General features: G+C 39.9%; 1 protein-coding gene across 8 annotated transcripts in view; it reads right to left on the bottom strand.

Annotated features, from left to right (window-relative positions):
- ATRX (ATRX chromatin remodeler) overlaps positions 1-15426 on the bottom strand; it is a 300487-nt gene that overhangs the window by 42261 nt on the left and 242800 nt on the right. The gene's annotated exons all lie outside the window — the stretch shown is intronic.

Below are 15426 nucleotides of genomic sequence, written 5' to 3'. Positions count from 1 at the left end.
ATCGCTTGAACCACAAGAGGCGGAGGTTGCAGGGAGCTGAGATTGCACCACTGCACTCCAGCCTGGGCGACAGAGTGAGACTGTCTCAAAATAAAATAAAACATGACCTTGACCAAGATTTTCGTCTCTGATATCTGTATAATTAATAAGTTTATTACCAGAAAATGTATTTTCTCTAACATAATTTACATAAATGTTAACAGGTTAGCTATCAATTTAGCATTTTAAACACAAGCCATTAAGAATAAGTTAACAAATCTATATTGCTAGAAACTTGTGTTAAACTACTTATAAGTCTAGATCGTGCTATAGTTTCAAAATGGCTGAGAAACATTATCCTGAACAACTAAAGAGATGCACAGATACTTTTGGTAGAGATGATTCAGGAGGCCTTTAAATCAACTTATTAAAAAATAGGTTCGCAGGACCTCAAGGCTATTATATTTCCAAAAAGGAAAAGCGGTAACAGTAAGAATCCAATGAGGGGATTTAAAATAATAAAGTGAACAGGCGTAGTGGCTCATGCCTGTAATCCTAACACTTTGGGAGGCCGAGGCAGGAGGATCACTTGATGCCAGGAGTTCAAGACCAGCCTAGGCAACAGAACGAGATCTTGTCTCAAAAATGAAATGAAATGAAATAAAATAAAATAAAAATAATAAAGTAATAAGCAGAGCGGTGAATGAAGCCGACTAAGATAGCAAATTAAGCATATAACTGAAGATACAAATTAAAGCTCCAATTCTCTTCCTTCTACAAACCCACTGTGACAGACTAACCAATCTTCATCTCAATTTTACTGCTTGAAAAGTAAGTCTAATTCCAATACTGCTTTTCAATGATATATGAATCACTAAGGAACACTATAAAGGCAACTAGAATTTCAAAAGTCCAGATAAAAGTGCCAAGCATTGCATTATTCACTAAGGATAGTGAAGGAAGCACAGAATGCAGTTCTTGCCTTTAAAGAGGTACAAAGACAAAGACAAGGAAAATAGTCAAGTGGCTAATTAAGTCTGAGGTATTAAATCGAATTAGAAGTAGAGAAGTGAAAACTGAACAAGAACAGAAATGGAGAAACAGGAATTAAGTAATAATGACCTAAAGAGGAAGTGATAAAGCAGAAAGAGATATAGTAATCACATATCAAGTAAGTTAAAAAGAAGTGCTTTTGGGACTACCACAAGACCAAAAAAAAAACAAAACAAAACAAAAAAAAAACCTCGTAAAAGGCATGGAATTTAATTATTACTTACATAACAGTAACTGAAAGGATGAAAATGTATCATTTTTAGCAGTCTTTTATCTTAAAAATCATGGACAAGAAGGAAGGTGTTTGCAATTGTACTATAGTAACAGAAACCAACTTCAAAATACCTTGAATAAAAGCAGCTTCAAATACCAAAAAATCCCTCGCCATGAGTATCAAAACGTACCAAGAAATCCCTCGCCATGAATATCAAAATGTATCCATTTCAGATGACCAATTCTCAAATTCTATTAAAATAGTGGCAATGTTACATGAAATTCTAATTATAAATCAAGGGAACATTAATATTTACTGAGTATCTACATTATGTCCAGTACTTCTCTGTCTCCATTGCTAACACCTCATTTCAGGCCTGCATTACCTCTCCCACCCAAATCATTTTAATAGCATCCTAACAAGTATCTTAATATCCATTTCTTTTCTCTGATCCATCCTCCACACTGATACATAAAATGATTTATTTCTAAAATGAAAATGTGACAGTAGTCTCTTGCTTAAAATTGTTAAGTAGATGCCACAACCTATAACACAATGTACATATTAACTTCTATTATTTGATTCCCACCTACCTTTCCAGTCTTTTCTTTTATCTCTTCCCACACTCACCCTTACTTTACCACTATCTCCTTATACTCTTATTTATTTTTAACTACTTGAGGTTCTTCAAACTTATGCCATGTTATGCATGTTTCTTTTTTTCTATTCCCCATTTTGAAGGGTCTTTTGCTCTTCTGCCCTCTTAGCAATGCAGTTACCCAGTTCTACCTGCAACATGTGTTCAAGCATATCAATATCCATCCCCAACTTTCCAAGAAAGAAATGAATATTCCTTCCTTGGTGCCTCTACAGATTTGTTATAGGATCTGTAACTCTTACTATATTACTTGCTTAAGGTAAGCTTTTTAGACCATAGCTTCTTGGGAACAGAATCCTAGACTTATTTATCAGTATATCCTTAGAGACCAGTACAATTGGCATATCATAGGCACCCCAAAAAGTTTTAAATCAATGAATGAATAACCAAGCTTCATTATTCAAGATAAGATTTTTCAGCTGGGCAAGGTGGCTCACACCTGCAATCCCAGCATTTTGGGAGGCCGAGGCAGGTCAATCACCTGAGGTTGGGAGTTTGAGACCAGCTTGGCCAACATGGTGAAACCCCATCTCTACTAAAAATATAAAAATTAGCTGGGTGTGGTGGCACATGTCTATAATCTCAGCTACTCGGGAGGCTGAGGCACAAGAATCATTTCAACCCAGGAGGCGGAGGTTGCAGTGAGCCGAGATCACGCTGCTGCACTCCAGCCTGGGCAACAGAGCGAGACTCTGTCTCAAAGAAAAAAAATAATTTTCGCTGCCTATCCCTTTAAAAGCTAGTCTATTATCAGTTGAGTCCTACCATTTATTTTCATGAAATGTCTGATTGAGCCCAAAATAATCACTACAGGCCAATTTTCTAAAAGCCCAGATTCATCACACAACAGTCCCATTCAAGAACTTATAGTAAACATTATTTTAAAGTGCAGTGCCTCCACTTGCCTTTCATGGTTTTCCTACTTATCTAACCTCCACTCTTCATCAATGCCAGGCCAATTTCATCATCCCTTAAGCCTGGTACATAAATTCTTGCCTCTGTCCCTTTGCCCAAACTGTTCAATCTCTCATTCACACTTGATTCTTCCCTTTATCCAATTAAATATTAACCATCTTTTATAGGCCAACCAAGTCTGATTTTTCTCCCATCAAAATTGTATCTGAATGCTCCATCCTTCCCCTAACTATTAGAAGCAAAGATACTCAGTACCAGTCATATCGGCACTTCATTCTTTCCCTTTTAAGAATGTTACTTTTTTTTCCCCAACCGGATTATCAGCTCCTTCAGGTATCTGATTGTACTCCCTTTATAGATCCCTCACAGTTTTTAGTTACTGTGATAGAAAGGCAACATGGCAAAGTGTTTTAAAAACTTTTTTAAAAAAAAGCAGGCATGTCCTCTCTTTGAATTAAATCTTATGTTGAAGTCCGATACATTAAAAAGATAAAAGAGGGGCTCTGACTGAAATGGGATGTGGGGATTAGAGTGTTGCTTGCCTGGCCCCTCTGTACTTGCTTAGCCACATGGTAGCAGCCCCTAAAGCATCTCCTGGGGTTCCATGTAACACAGTTTGAAAACTACTGGGTTCACAATGAGATGCCATCTCACACCAGTTAGAATAACGATCATTTAAAAAGTCAGGAAACAACTGATGCTGGTGAGGATGTGGAGAAATAGGAATGGTTTTACACTGTTGCTGGGAGTGTAAATAAGTTCAACCATTGCGGAAGACAGTGTGGCGATTACTCAAGGATCTAGAACTGGAAATATCATTTGACTCGGCAATCCCATTATAGGGAATATACCCAAAGGATTATAAATCATTCTACTATAAAGACATGCACACATATGTCTATTGCAGTACTATTTCCAATAGCAAAGACCTGGAACCAACCCAAATGCCCATCAATGACAGACTGGGTAAAGAAAATGTGGCACATACACACCAAGGAATACTATGCAGCCATAAAAATAACGAGTTCAAGTCCTTTGCAGTGACATGGATGAAGCTGGAAACCATCAACCACAGCAAACTAACACAAGAACAGAAAACTAAATACTGCATGCTCTCACTCATAAGTGGGAGTAGAACAATGAGAACACATGGACATAAAGAAGGTCACATCACACACTGGGGCCTATCAGGGGGTGGGGGAAAGGGGAGGGAGAGCATTAGGACAAATACCTAATGCATGCAGGGCTAAAAATCTAGATGACAGGTTGATAGGTGCAGCAAACCACCATGGCACATGTATACCTATGTAAGAAACTGCATGTTCAGCACATGTATCCCAGATCTTAAAGTTAAAAAAAAAAAAAAAAAAAAAGGACCGGGTGCAGTGGCTCACACTTGTAATCCCTGCACTTTGGGAGGCCGAGGCGGGTGGATCACGAGGTCAGGAGTTCAAGACCAGCCTGGCCAAGACGGTGAAACTCTGTCTCTACTAAAAAACAAAAAATTTAGCCAGGCATGGTGGCAGGTGCCTGTAATTCCAGCCACTTGGAAGGCTGAGGCAGAGAATAGCTTGAACCCCGGAGGCGGAGGTTGCAGTGAGCTGAGATCACTCCACTGCACTCCAGCCTGGGCAATAGAGCGAGACTCGTCTCAAAAAAAAAAAAAAAAAAAGTTGTAAAAGGAAATGTCCTTGACACAGTAAAGGCCATTTATGGAACCCCCCAGGTCATATCACACTCAATGGGGAAAAATTAAAAGCTTTATCTCTAAGATCAGGAACAAGATAAGGATGCCCACCTCTCATCATTTCTCTTTAACACAGTACTGGAAGTACTACCAAGAGCAATTAGACAAGAAAAACAAATAAAAGGCATCCAAATCAGAAATAAAGAATTCAAATCATCCTAGTTTGCAGAGGACATGATCCTATATATAGAAATCCCTAAGGACTCCACTAAAACACTATTAGAACTAATAAGTCCAGTAACATTGGAGGCTACGAAATCAACATACAAAACTCAGTTTCATTTTTTTACATGAAAATATTAAGAAAAAGAAATCAAGAAAACAATGCCATTTATAGTAGTATGAAAACAAACAAAATGCTTAGGAATAAATTTTTTTTTTTTTTTTTGAGACGGAGTCCTGCTCTGTATCCCGGGCTGGACTGCAGTGGCCGGATCTCAGCTCACTGCAAGCTCCGCCTCCCGGGTTTACGCCATTCTCCTGCCTCAGCCTCCCGAGTAGCTGGGACTACAGGCGCCCGCCACCTCGCCCGGCTAGTTTTTTGTATTTTTAGTAGAGACGGGGTTTCACCGTGTTAGCCAGGATGGTCTTGATCTCCTGACCTCGTGATCCGCCCGTCTCGGCCTCCCAAAGTGCTGGGATTACAGGCTTGAGCCACCGCGCCCGGCCGCTTAGGAATAAATTTAACCAATGAAGTGAAAGATCTGTACACTGAAAACTGAAAAACACTGATGAAAGAAATTGAACATAAATAGTCTACGTTTTGTGTATTAGCAAAATTAATACTGTTAGAATGTACACACTACCCAAAGTGACACACAGATTCAACACAATCCCCATCAAAATTCCAAAGAAATTCACCTTGAAAAAAAGAAAAAGCAATCCTAAAATGTGTATGGAACCACAAAACACCCCAAATAGTGAATACAATTGTGACAAAGAAAATCAAAGGTGGAGACATTTCCTGGTTTCAAATTATATTACAAAGCAAAGTAATTAAAACATTATGGTCGTCAGGTGCGGTGGCTCATGCCTGTAATCCCAGCACTTTGGCAGGCCAAGGCGCGTGGATCGGTTGAGGTCAGGAGTTCGAGACCAGCCTGGCCAACATGGTGAAACCCTGTCTCTACCGAAAATACAAAAATTAGCACTCCGGCCTGAGTGACATAGCAAGACTCAGTCTCAAAATAATAATAATAATAGGGGCCAGGCGTAGTGGCTCACGTCTGTAATCCCACCACTTTGGGAGGCTGAGATGGGCCGATGACCTGAGGTCCTGAGTTTGAGATCAGCCTGGCCAACATGGCGAAACCCCATCTCTACTAAAAACACAAAAATTAGCTGGGCATCGTGGAGTGTGCCTGTAATCCCAGCTACTTGGGAGGCTGAGGCAGGAGAATAGCTTAAGCCTGGGAGGCAGAGGTTGCAGTGAGCAGAGACTGCGCCATTGCACTCCATCCTGGGCTACAGAAGGAGACTCTGTCTCAATAATAATAATAATAACAACAACAAGAACAATAACATTGAATACAAAAGGACTAGTTTCTCCAATCAAAAAACACAGACTGGCCAAATGGATGTAAAAACAACAGCCATTGGTCAGTTGCCTACCAAGAAAAACACTTCTCCTATAGAAACACACATAGACTAAAGGGATGAAAAAAAAATATTCCATGCCAATGGAAACTGAAAAAGAGCCTATAAAAGAGTGACTATACCTAGACAAAATACATTTCAAGATAAAAACTGTAAGAAGAGACAAAAAAGGTCACTATATACTAATAAAGAGGTAAGTTCAGCAAGAGGATATAATTATTTTATTTTATTTTTTTTTTTTTTTAATTTATTTATTATTATTAAACTTCAAGTTGTAGGGTACATGTGCACAATGTGCAGGTTTGCTACATATGTATACTTGTGCCATGTTGGTGTGCTGCACCCATCAACCCGTCATTTACATAAGGTATAACTCCCAATGCAATCCTTCCCCCCTCCCCCCTCCCCATGATAGGCCCCGGTGTGTGATGTTCCCCTTCCCGAGTCCAAGTGATCTCATTGTTCAGTTCCCACCTATGAGTGAGAACATGCGGTGTTTGGTTTTCTGTTCTTGTGATAGTTTGCTAAGAATGATGGTTTCCAGCTGCATCCATGTCCCTACAAAGGACACAAACTCATCCTTTTTTATGGCTGCATAGTATTCCAGGGTGTATATGTGCCACATTTTCTTAATCCAATCTGTCACTGATGGACATTTGGGTTGATTCCAAGTCTTTGCTATTGTGAATAGTGCCGCCATAAACATACGTGTACATGTGTCTTTATAGCAGCATAATTTATAATCCTTTGGGTATATACCTAGTAATGGGATGGCTGGGTCATATGGTACATCTAGTTCTAGATCCTTGAGGAATCGCCATACTGTTTTCCATAATGGTTGAACTAGTTTACAATCCCACCAACAGTGTAAAAGTGTTCTTATTTCTCCACATCCTCTCCAGCACCTGTTGTTTCCTGACTTTTGAATGATCGCCATTCTAACTGGTGTGAGATGGTATCTCATTGTGGTTTTGATTTGCATTTCTCTGATGGCCAGTGATGATGAGCATTTTTTCATGTGTCTGTTGGCTGTATGAATGTCTTCTTTTGAGAAATGTCTGTTCATATCCTTTGCCCACTTTTTGATGGGGTTGTTTGTTTTTTTCTTGTAAATTTGTTTGAGTTCTTTGTAGGTTCTGGATATTAGCCCTTTGTCAGATGAGTAGATTGCAAAAATTTTCTCCCATTCTGTAGGTTGCCTGTTCACTCTGATGGTAGTTTCTTTTGCTGTGCAGAAGCTCTTTAGTTTAATGAGATCCCATTTGTCAATTTTGGCTTTTGCTGCCGTTGCTTTTGGTGTTTTAGACATGAAGTCTTTGCCCATGCCTATGTCCTGAATGGTACTACCTAGGTTTTCCTCTAGGGTTTTTATGGTATTAGGTCTAACATTTAAGTCTCTAATCCATCTTGAATTAATTTTCGTATAAGGAGTAAGGAAAGGATCCAGTTTCAGCTTTCTACTTATGGCTAGCCAATTTTCCCAGCACCATTTATTAAATAGGGAATCCTTTCCCCATTTCTTGTTTCTCTCAGGTTTGTCAAAGATCAGATGGCTGTAGATGTGTGGTATTATTTCTGAGGACTCTGTTGTGTTCCATTGGTCTATATCTCTGTTTTGGTACCAGTACCATGCTGTTTTGGTTACTGTAGCCTTGTAGTATAGTTTGAAGTCAGGTAGCGTGATGCCTCCAGCTTTGTTCTTTTGACTTAGGATTGTCTTGGAGATGCGGGCTCTTTTTTGGTTCCATATGAACTTTAAAGCAGTTTTTTCCAATTCTGTGAAGAAGCTCATTGGTAGCTTGATGGGGATGGCATTGAATCTATAAATTACCTTGGGCAGTATGGCCATTTTCACGATATTGATTCTTCCTATCCATGAGCATGGTATGTTCTTCCATTTGTTTGTGTCCTCTTTTATTTCACTGAGCAGTGGTTTGTAGTTCTCCTTGAAGAGGTCCTTTACATCCCTTGGAAGTTGGATTCCTAGGTATTTTATTCTCTTTGAAGCAATTGTGAATGGAAGTTCATTCCTGATTTGGCTCTCTGTTTGACTGTCACTGGTGTATAAGAATGCTTGTGATTTTTGCACATTAATTTTGTATCCTGAGACTTTGCTGAAGTTGCTTATCAGCTTAAGGAGATTTTGGGCTGAGACAATGGGGTTTTCTAAATATACAATCATGTCGTCTGCAAACAGGGACAATTTGACTTCTTCTTTTCCTAACTGAATCCCCTTGATTTCTTTCTCTTGCCTGATTGCCCTAGCCAGAACTTCCAACACTATGTTGAATAGGAGTGGTGAGAGAGGGCATCCCTGTCTTGTGCCAGTTTTCAAAGGGAATTTTTCCAGTTTTTGCCCATTCAGTATGATATTGGCTGTGGGTTTGTCATAAATAGCTCTTATGATTTTGAGGTACGTTCCATCAATACCGAATTTATTGAGCGTTTTTAGCATGAAGGGCTGTTGAATTTTGTCAAAAGCCTTTTCTGCATCTATTGAGATAATGATGTGGTTCTTGTCTTTGGTTCTGTTTATATGCTGGATTATGTTTATTGATTTGCGAATGTTGAACCAGCCTTGCATCCCAGGGATGAAGCCCACTTGATCATGGTGGATAAGCTTTTTGATGTGCTGCTGAATCCGGTTTGCCAGTATTTTATTGAGGATTTTTGCATCGATGTTCATCAGGGATATTGGTCTAAAATTCTCTTTTTTTGTTGTGTCTCTGCCAGGCTTTGGTATCAGGATGATGTTGGCCTCATAAAAGGAGTTAGGGAGGATTCCCTCTTTTTCTATTGATTGGAATAGTTTCAGAAGGAATGGTACCAGCTCCTCATTGTACCTCTGGTAGAATTCAGCTGTGAATCCATCTGGTCCTGGACTTTTTTTGGTTGGTAGGCTATTAATTATTGCCTCAATTTCAGAGCCTACTATTGGTCTATTCAGGGATTCAACTTCTTCCTGGTTTAGTCTTGGAAGAGTGTAAGTGTCCAGGAAATTATCCATTTCTTCTAGATTTTCCAGTTTATTTGCGTAGAGGTGTTTATAGTATTCTCTGATGCTAGTTTGTATTTCTGTGGGGTCGGTGGTGATATCCCCTTTATCATTTTTAATTGCGTCGATTTGATTCTTCTCTCTTTTCTTCTTTATTAGTCTTGCTAGTGGTCTGTCAATTTTGTTGATCTTTTCAAAAAACCAACTCCTGGATTCATTGATTTTTTGGAGGGTTTTTTGTGTCTCTATCTCCTTCAGTTCTGCTCTGATCTTAGTTATTTCTTGCCTTCTGCTAGCTTTCGAATGTGTTTGCTCTTGCTTCTCTAGTTCTTTTAATTGCGATGTTAGAGTGTCAATTTTAGATCTTTCCTGCTTTCTCTTGTGGGCATTTAGTGCTATAAATTTCCCTCTACACACTGCTTTAAATGTGTCCCAGAGATTCTGGTATGTTGTATCTTTGTTCTCATTGGTTTCAAAGAACATCTTGATTTCTGCCTTCATTTCGTTATGTACCCAGTAGTCATTCAGGAGCAGGTTGTTCAGTTTCCATGTAGTTGAGCGGTTTTGATTGAGTTTCTTAGTCCTGAGTTCTAATTTGATTGCACTGTGGTTTGAGAGACAGTTTGTTATAATTTCTGTTCTTGTACATTTGCTGAGGAGTGCTTTACTTCCAATTACGTGGTCAATTTTGGAGTAAGTACGATGTGGTGCTGAGAAGAATGTATATTCTGTTGATTTGGGGTGGAGAGTTCTATAGATGTCTATTAGGTCTGCTTGCTGCAGAGATGAGTTCAATTCCTGGATATCCTTGTTAACTTTCTGTCTCGTTGATCTGTCTAATGTTGACAGTGGAGTGTTGAAGTCTCCCATTATTATGGTATGGGAGTCTAAGTCTCTTTGTAAGTCTCTAAGGACTTGCTTTATGAATCTGGGTGCTCCTGTATTGGGTGCATATATATTTAGGATAGTTAGCTCTTCCTGTTGAATTGATCCCTTTACCATTATGTAATGGCCGTCTTTGTCTCTTTTGATCTTTGATGGTTTAAAGTCTGTTTTATCAGAGACTAGTATTGCAACCCCCGCTTTTTTTTGTTCTCCATTTGCTTGGTAAATCTTCCTCCATCCCTTTATTTTGAGCCTGTGTATGTCTCTGCGCGTGAGATGGGTCTCCTGAATACAGCAGACTGATGGGTCTTGACTCTTTTTCCAGTTTGCCAGTCTGTGTCTTTTAATTGGAGCATTTAGTCCATTTACATTTAAGGTTAAGATTGTTATGTGTGAACTTGATCCTGCCATTATGATATTAACTGGTTATTTTGCTTGTTAGTTGATGCAGTTTCTTCCTAGCCTTGATGGTCTTTACATTTTGGCATGTTTTTGCAATGGCTGGTACCGGTTGTTCCTTTCCATGTTTAGTGCTTCCTTCAGGGTCTCTTGTAAGGCAGGCCTAGTGGTGACAAAATCCCTAAGCATTTGCTTATCTGTAAAGGATTTTATTTCTCCTTCACTTATGAAACTTAGTTTGGCTGGATATAAAATCCTGGGTTTAAAATTCTTTTCTTTAAGAATGTTGAATATTGGCCCCCACTCTCTTCTGGCTTGAAGAGTTTCTGCCGAGAGATCTGCTGTTAGTCTGATGGGCTTCCCTTTGTGGGTAACCCGACCTTTCTCTCTGGCTGCCCTTAAGATTTTTTCCTTCATTTCAACTTTGGTGAATCTGGCAATTATGTGTCTTGGAGTTGCTCTTCTCGAGGAGTATCTTTGTGGCGTTCTCTGTATTTCCTGGATTTGAATGTTGGCCTGCCCTACTAGGTTGGGGAAGTTCTCCTGGATGATATCCTGAAGAGTGTTTTCCAACTTGGTTCCATTTTCCCCCTCACTTTCAGGCACCCCAATCAGATGTAGATTTGGTCTTTTTACATAATCCCATACTTCTTGCAGGCTTTGTTCATTTCTTTTTCTTCTTTTTTCTTTTGGTTTCTCTTCTCGCTTCATTTCATTCATTTGATCCTCCATCGCTGACATTCTTTCTTCCAGTTGATCGAGTCGGTTACTGAAGCTTGTGCATTTGTCACGTATTTCTCGTGCCATGGTTTTCGTCTCTTTCATTTCGTTTGTGAGTTCTCTGCATTAATTACTCTAGCCATCAATTCTTCCACTTTTTTTTCAAGATTTTTAGTTTCTTTGCGCTGGGTACGTAATTCCTCTTTTAGCTCTGAGAAATTTGATGGACTGAAGCCTTCTTCTCTCATCTCGTCGAAGTCATTCTCCGTCCAGCTTTGATCCGTTGCTGGCGATGAGCTGCGCTCCTTTGCCGGGGGAGATGCGCTCTTATTTTTTGAATTTCCAGCTTTTCTGCCCTGCTTTTTCCCCATCTTTGTGGTTTTATCTGCCTCTGGTCTTTGATGATGGTGATGTACTGATGGGGTTTTGGTGTAGGTGTCCTTCCTGTTTGATAGCTTTCCTTCTAACAGTCAGGATCCTCAGCTGTAGGTTATAGCTGTAGGAGATTGCTTGAGGTCCACTCCAGACCCTGTTTGCCTGGGTATCAGCAGCAGAGGCTGCAGAAGATAGAATATTTCTGAACAGCGAGTGTACCTGTCTGATTCTTGCTTTGGAAGCTTCCTCTCAGGGGTGTACTCCACCCTGTGAGGTGTGGGGTGTCAGACTGCCCCTAGTGGGGGATGTCTCCCAGTTAGGCTACTCAGGGGTCAGGGACCCACTTGAGCAGGGAGTCTGTCCCTTCTCAGATCTCAACCTCCGTGTTGGGAGATCCACTGCTCTCTTCAAAGCTGTCAGACAGAGTCGTTTGCGTCTGCAGAGCTGCTGCGTTTGTTATTATTTACTGTGCCCTGTCCCCAGAGGTGGAGTATACAGAGACAGGCAGGTTTCCTTGAGCTGCTGTGAGCTCCACCCAGTTCGAGCTTCCCAGCAGCTTTGTTTACCTTCTTAAGCCTCAGCAATGGCGGGCGCCCCTCCCCCAGCCTCGCTGCTGCCTTGCCGGTAGATCACAGACTGCTGTGCTAGCAATGAGGGAGGCTCCGTGGGTGTGGGACCCTCCCGGCCAGGTGTGGGATATGATCTCCTGGTGTGCCTGTTTGCTTAAAGCGCAGTTTTGGGGTGGGAGTTACCCGATTTTCCAGGTGTTGTGTGTCTCAGTTCCCCTGGCTAGGAAAAGGGATTCCCTTCCCCCTTGCGCTTTCCAGGTGAGGCAATGCCTCGCCCTGCTTCAGCTCTCGCTGGTCGGGCTGCAGCAGCTGACCAGAACCAATCGTCTGGCACTCCCCAGTGAGATGAACCCAGTACCTCAGTTGAAAATGCAGAAATCACCGGTCTTCTGTGTCGCTCGCGCTGAGAGTTGGAGACTGGAGCTGTTCCTATTCGGCCATCTTGCCGATTATTTTATTTATTTATTTAAAGATGGAGTCTCCCCGTGTCGCCCAGGCTGCAGTGCAGTGGCGGGATCTTGGCTTACTGAAACCTCTGCCTCCCAGATTCAAGCGATTCTCCTGCCTCAGCCTCCAGAGTAGCTGCGATTACAGGGGCCCACCACCAACCCCGGTTAATTTTTGTATTTTCAGTAGAGACAGGGTTTTACCATGTTGGCCAGGCTAGTCTCAAACTTCTGACCCAAAATGATCTGCCCACCTGGGTCTCCCGAAGTGCTGGGATTACAGGCATGAGACACCATGCCCGGCCAGGATATAATAATTTTAAATATATATGCACCCAACACTGGAGCAGCCAGATACACAAAGGAAACATTATTAGAGTGAGAGAGAGAGAGAGGTCCCCAGTGCAGTAATAGCTGGAGACTTCAACACCACAGTTTCAGTGTTGGACAGATAATCCAGACAGAAAATCAACAAAGAAATATCAGACTTAATCTGCACTACAGACCAAATACACAAAATAGATATTTAAAGAATATTTCATTTAATGGCTGTATTATACATACTCTTCTCTCCAGCACATGGATCATTCTCAAGGAGACACCGTATATTAAGCCAAAATAAGTATTTAAAATTCCAACAAATTGAAATCACATCAAGTATCTTCTCTGACCACAATGAATTAAAACTAGAAATCAGTAACAAGAGAAATTTTTGATATTCTGAACACATGAAAAGTAAACAATATACTCTTGAATAACCAGTGGGTTAGTGAAGAAATTGAAAAAGAAATTAAAAATTTCTTGAAACAAATAATAATGGAAACACAACATACCAAAAACCTATGGGATACAGTGAAATCAGTACTCAGAGGGAAGTTTATAGCTGTAAGTACCAACATCAAAGAAAGTAGAAAAACTTTGAATAAACAACCTAACGATGCATCTTAAGGAAGTAAAAGAAAGAGAAGAAAAGTAGAAAAGATCAATGAAACAAACACTTGGTTTTTTGAAAAGATAAAGTCCACAAACCTTTAGCCAGACTTCTTAAGAAAAAAAAGAGAGAATACCCAAATAAATGAAATCAGAGATGGAAAAGGAGACATTAAAACTGATACCACAGAAATTTAAATGACCATTAGAGGCTACTATGACCAACTATATGCCAATAAATTGGAAAACCTAGAAGAAATGGACAAATTCCTAGACACATGCAATCTACTAAGATTGAACCAGGAAGAAATCCAAAACCCGAACAGACCAATAACAACTAATGAGATCAAAGTAATAATAAAAAGTCTCCAAAGCAAAGAAAACCTAGAGACCCCAATTTACCTAAATAATTTTCATTTTAGGTTCACGGGTACATGTGCGGGTAAATTTACCCCAATTTATGTGCACGTGTACCCCTGAACCTAAAATGAAAATGTAAAATAAAATAAACATATTATGGCATGTAAAGCCCCCACCCCACCCCCCAAAGAAAAATAAAAAAATGAAAAGTCAGGTACCTAATACCTTCACTGCTGAATTTTACCAAACATTCCAAGAAGTACTAATTCCAATCCTCCTCAAACTATTCTGAAAAATAGAGAAGGAATACTTCCAAATTCTTTCTGAGACCAGTATTACAATGATACCGAAACCAGACAAAGACACATCAAAAAAGGAAAACTACAGGCCAATATTCCTGATGATCATTCACACAAAAATCCTCAACAAAATACTAGCAAAACAAATTGAACAACACATTAAAAAGGTCATTCATCATGACCAAGTGGGATTTATCCTAGGGATGCAACGATGGCTCAGTTTATGGATATCAGCCGAGTGCGATGGCTCATACCTGTAATCCCAGCACTTCGGGAGGTCGAGGTGGGAGGATCCCTTGAGCCCAGGAGTTCAAGACGAGCCTGGGCAACATAAAGAGACCTCACCTCTACAAACAAACAAACAAACAAGCCAGAAAAACACATACATACATACATACATACACACATATAAATATACACAAACACACACGGAAAATCAATGTGATACATCATATCAACAAAACAAAGGATAAAAACCATATAATCATTTCAATTCATGCTGGAAACGCATGTGATAATATTCAACATCCCTTCATAATAAAAAGCCCTAAAAACTTGGGTATCAGAGGAACATACTTCAACATATTAAAACTATATATGACAGACCCACAGCTACTATCATACTGATTGGGAAAAAAACTGAAAGTCTTTGCTCTAAGATCTTGAACACTACAAGGATGCCCACTTTCACTACTGTTATTTAACATCATACAGGAAGTCCTAGTAAGAGTAATCAAAGAAGACAAAGAAATAAAGCACATACAAATGGGAAAGGAAGAAGTCAAATTATCCTTGTTTGCAGATGACATGACCTTATATTTGGGGGGAAAAAAAAAAACAAAAAACCTAAAGACTCCAGTGGGGAGCGGGAGGGCAGGGGAGTGGGGAGAGAAGAAAAGAGAAGAGAGAAAGAAAACTACTGGGTTCAAATTCTAGCTGTAACACTTACTGGTCATGTACCCTTGTGTAATCACAAACTCTAAGTCTCAGCTTCCTGAGATAATGTGTATGAGACAGGCCTTTATAAACCTTAAAGTTTTCCATAAATTTGAAGAATATTTAACCTTCACAAGACATAAGCTAAGCTGACTACATTACATCATCTTAACAGTTATATCACACAATATTACTGATTGTGAAAGCATTCTGTATTTTAAAGTCCAGATTTATTTAAACTAAAATAAAGCATCCTAAATGTCATTCAATTCTGGAAATCCCAGGTCCTCGGCTTTGTTTCTTGTATTTGAAAATAACTTTCTAATCTCCATTTGGAGGACAAACAAATA

The sequence above is a fragment of the Chlorocebus sabaeus genome, chromosome X, assembly GCF_047675955.1.
Source record: "Chlorocebus sabaeus isolate Y175 chromosome X, mChlSab1.0.hap1, whole genome shotgun sequence".
Taxonomy (NCBI): Eukaryota; Metazoa; Chordata; class Mammalia; order Primates; family Cercopithecidae; genus Chlorocebus; species Chlorocebus sabaeus.
This window is presented reverse-complemented; position numbering and strand designations above follow the sequence as displayed.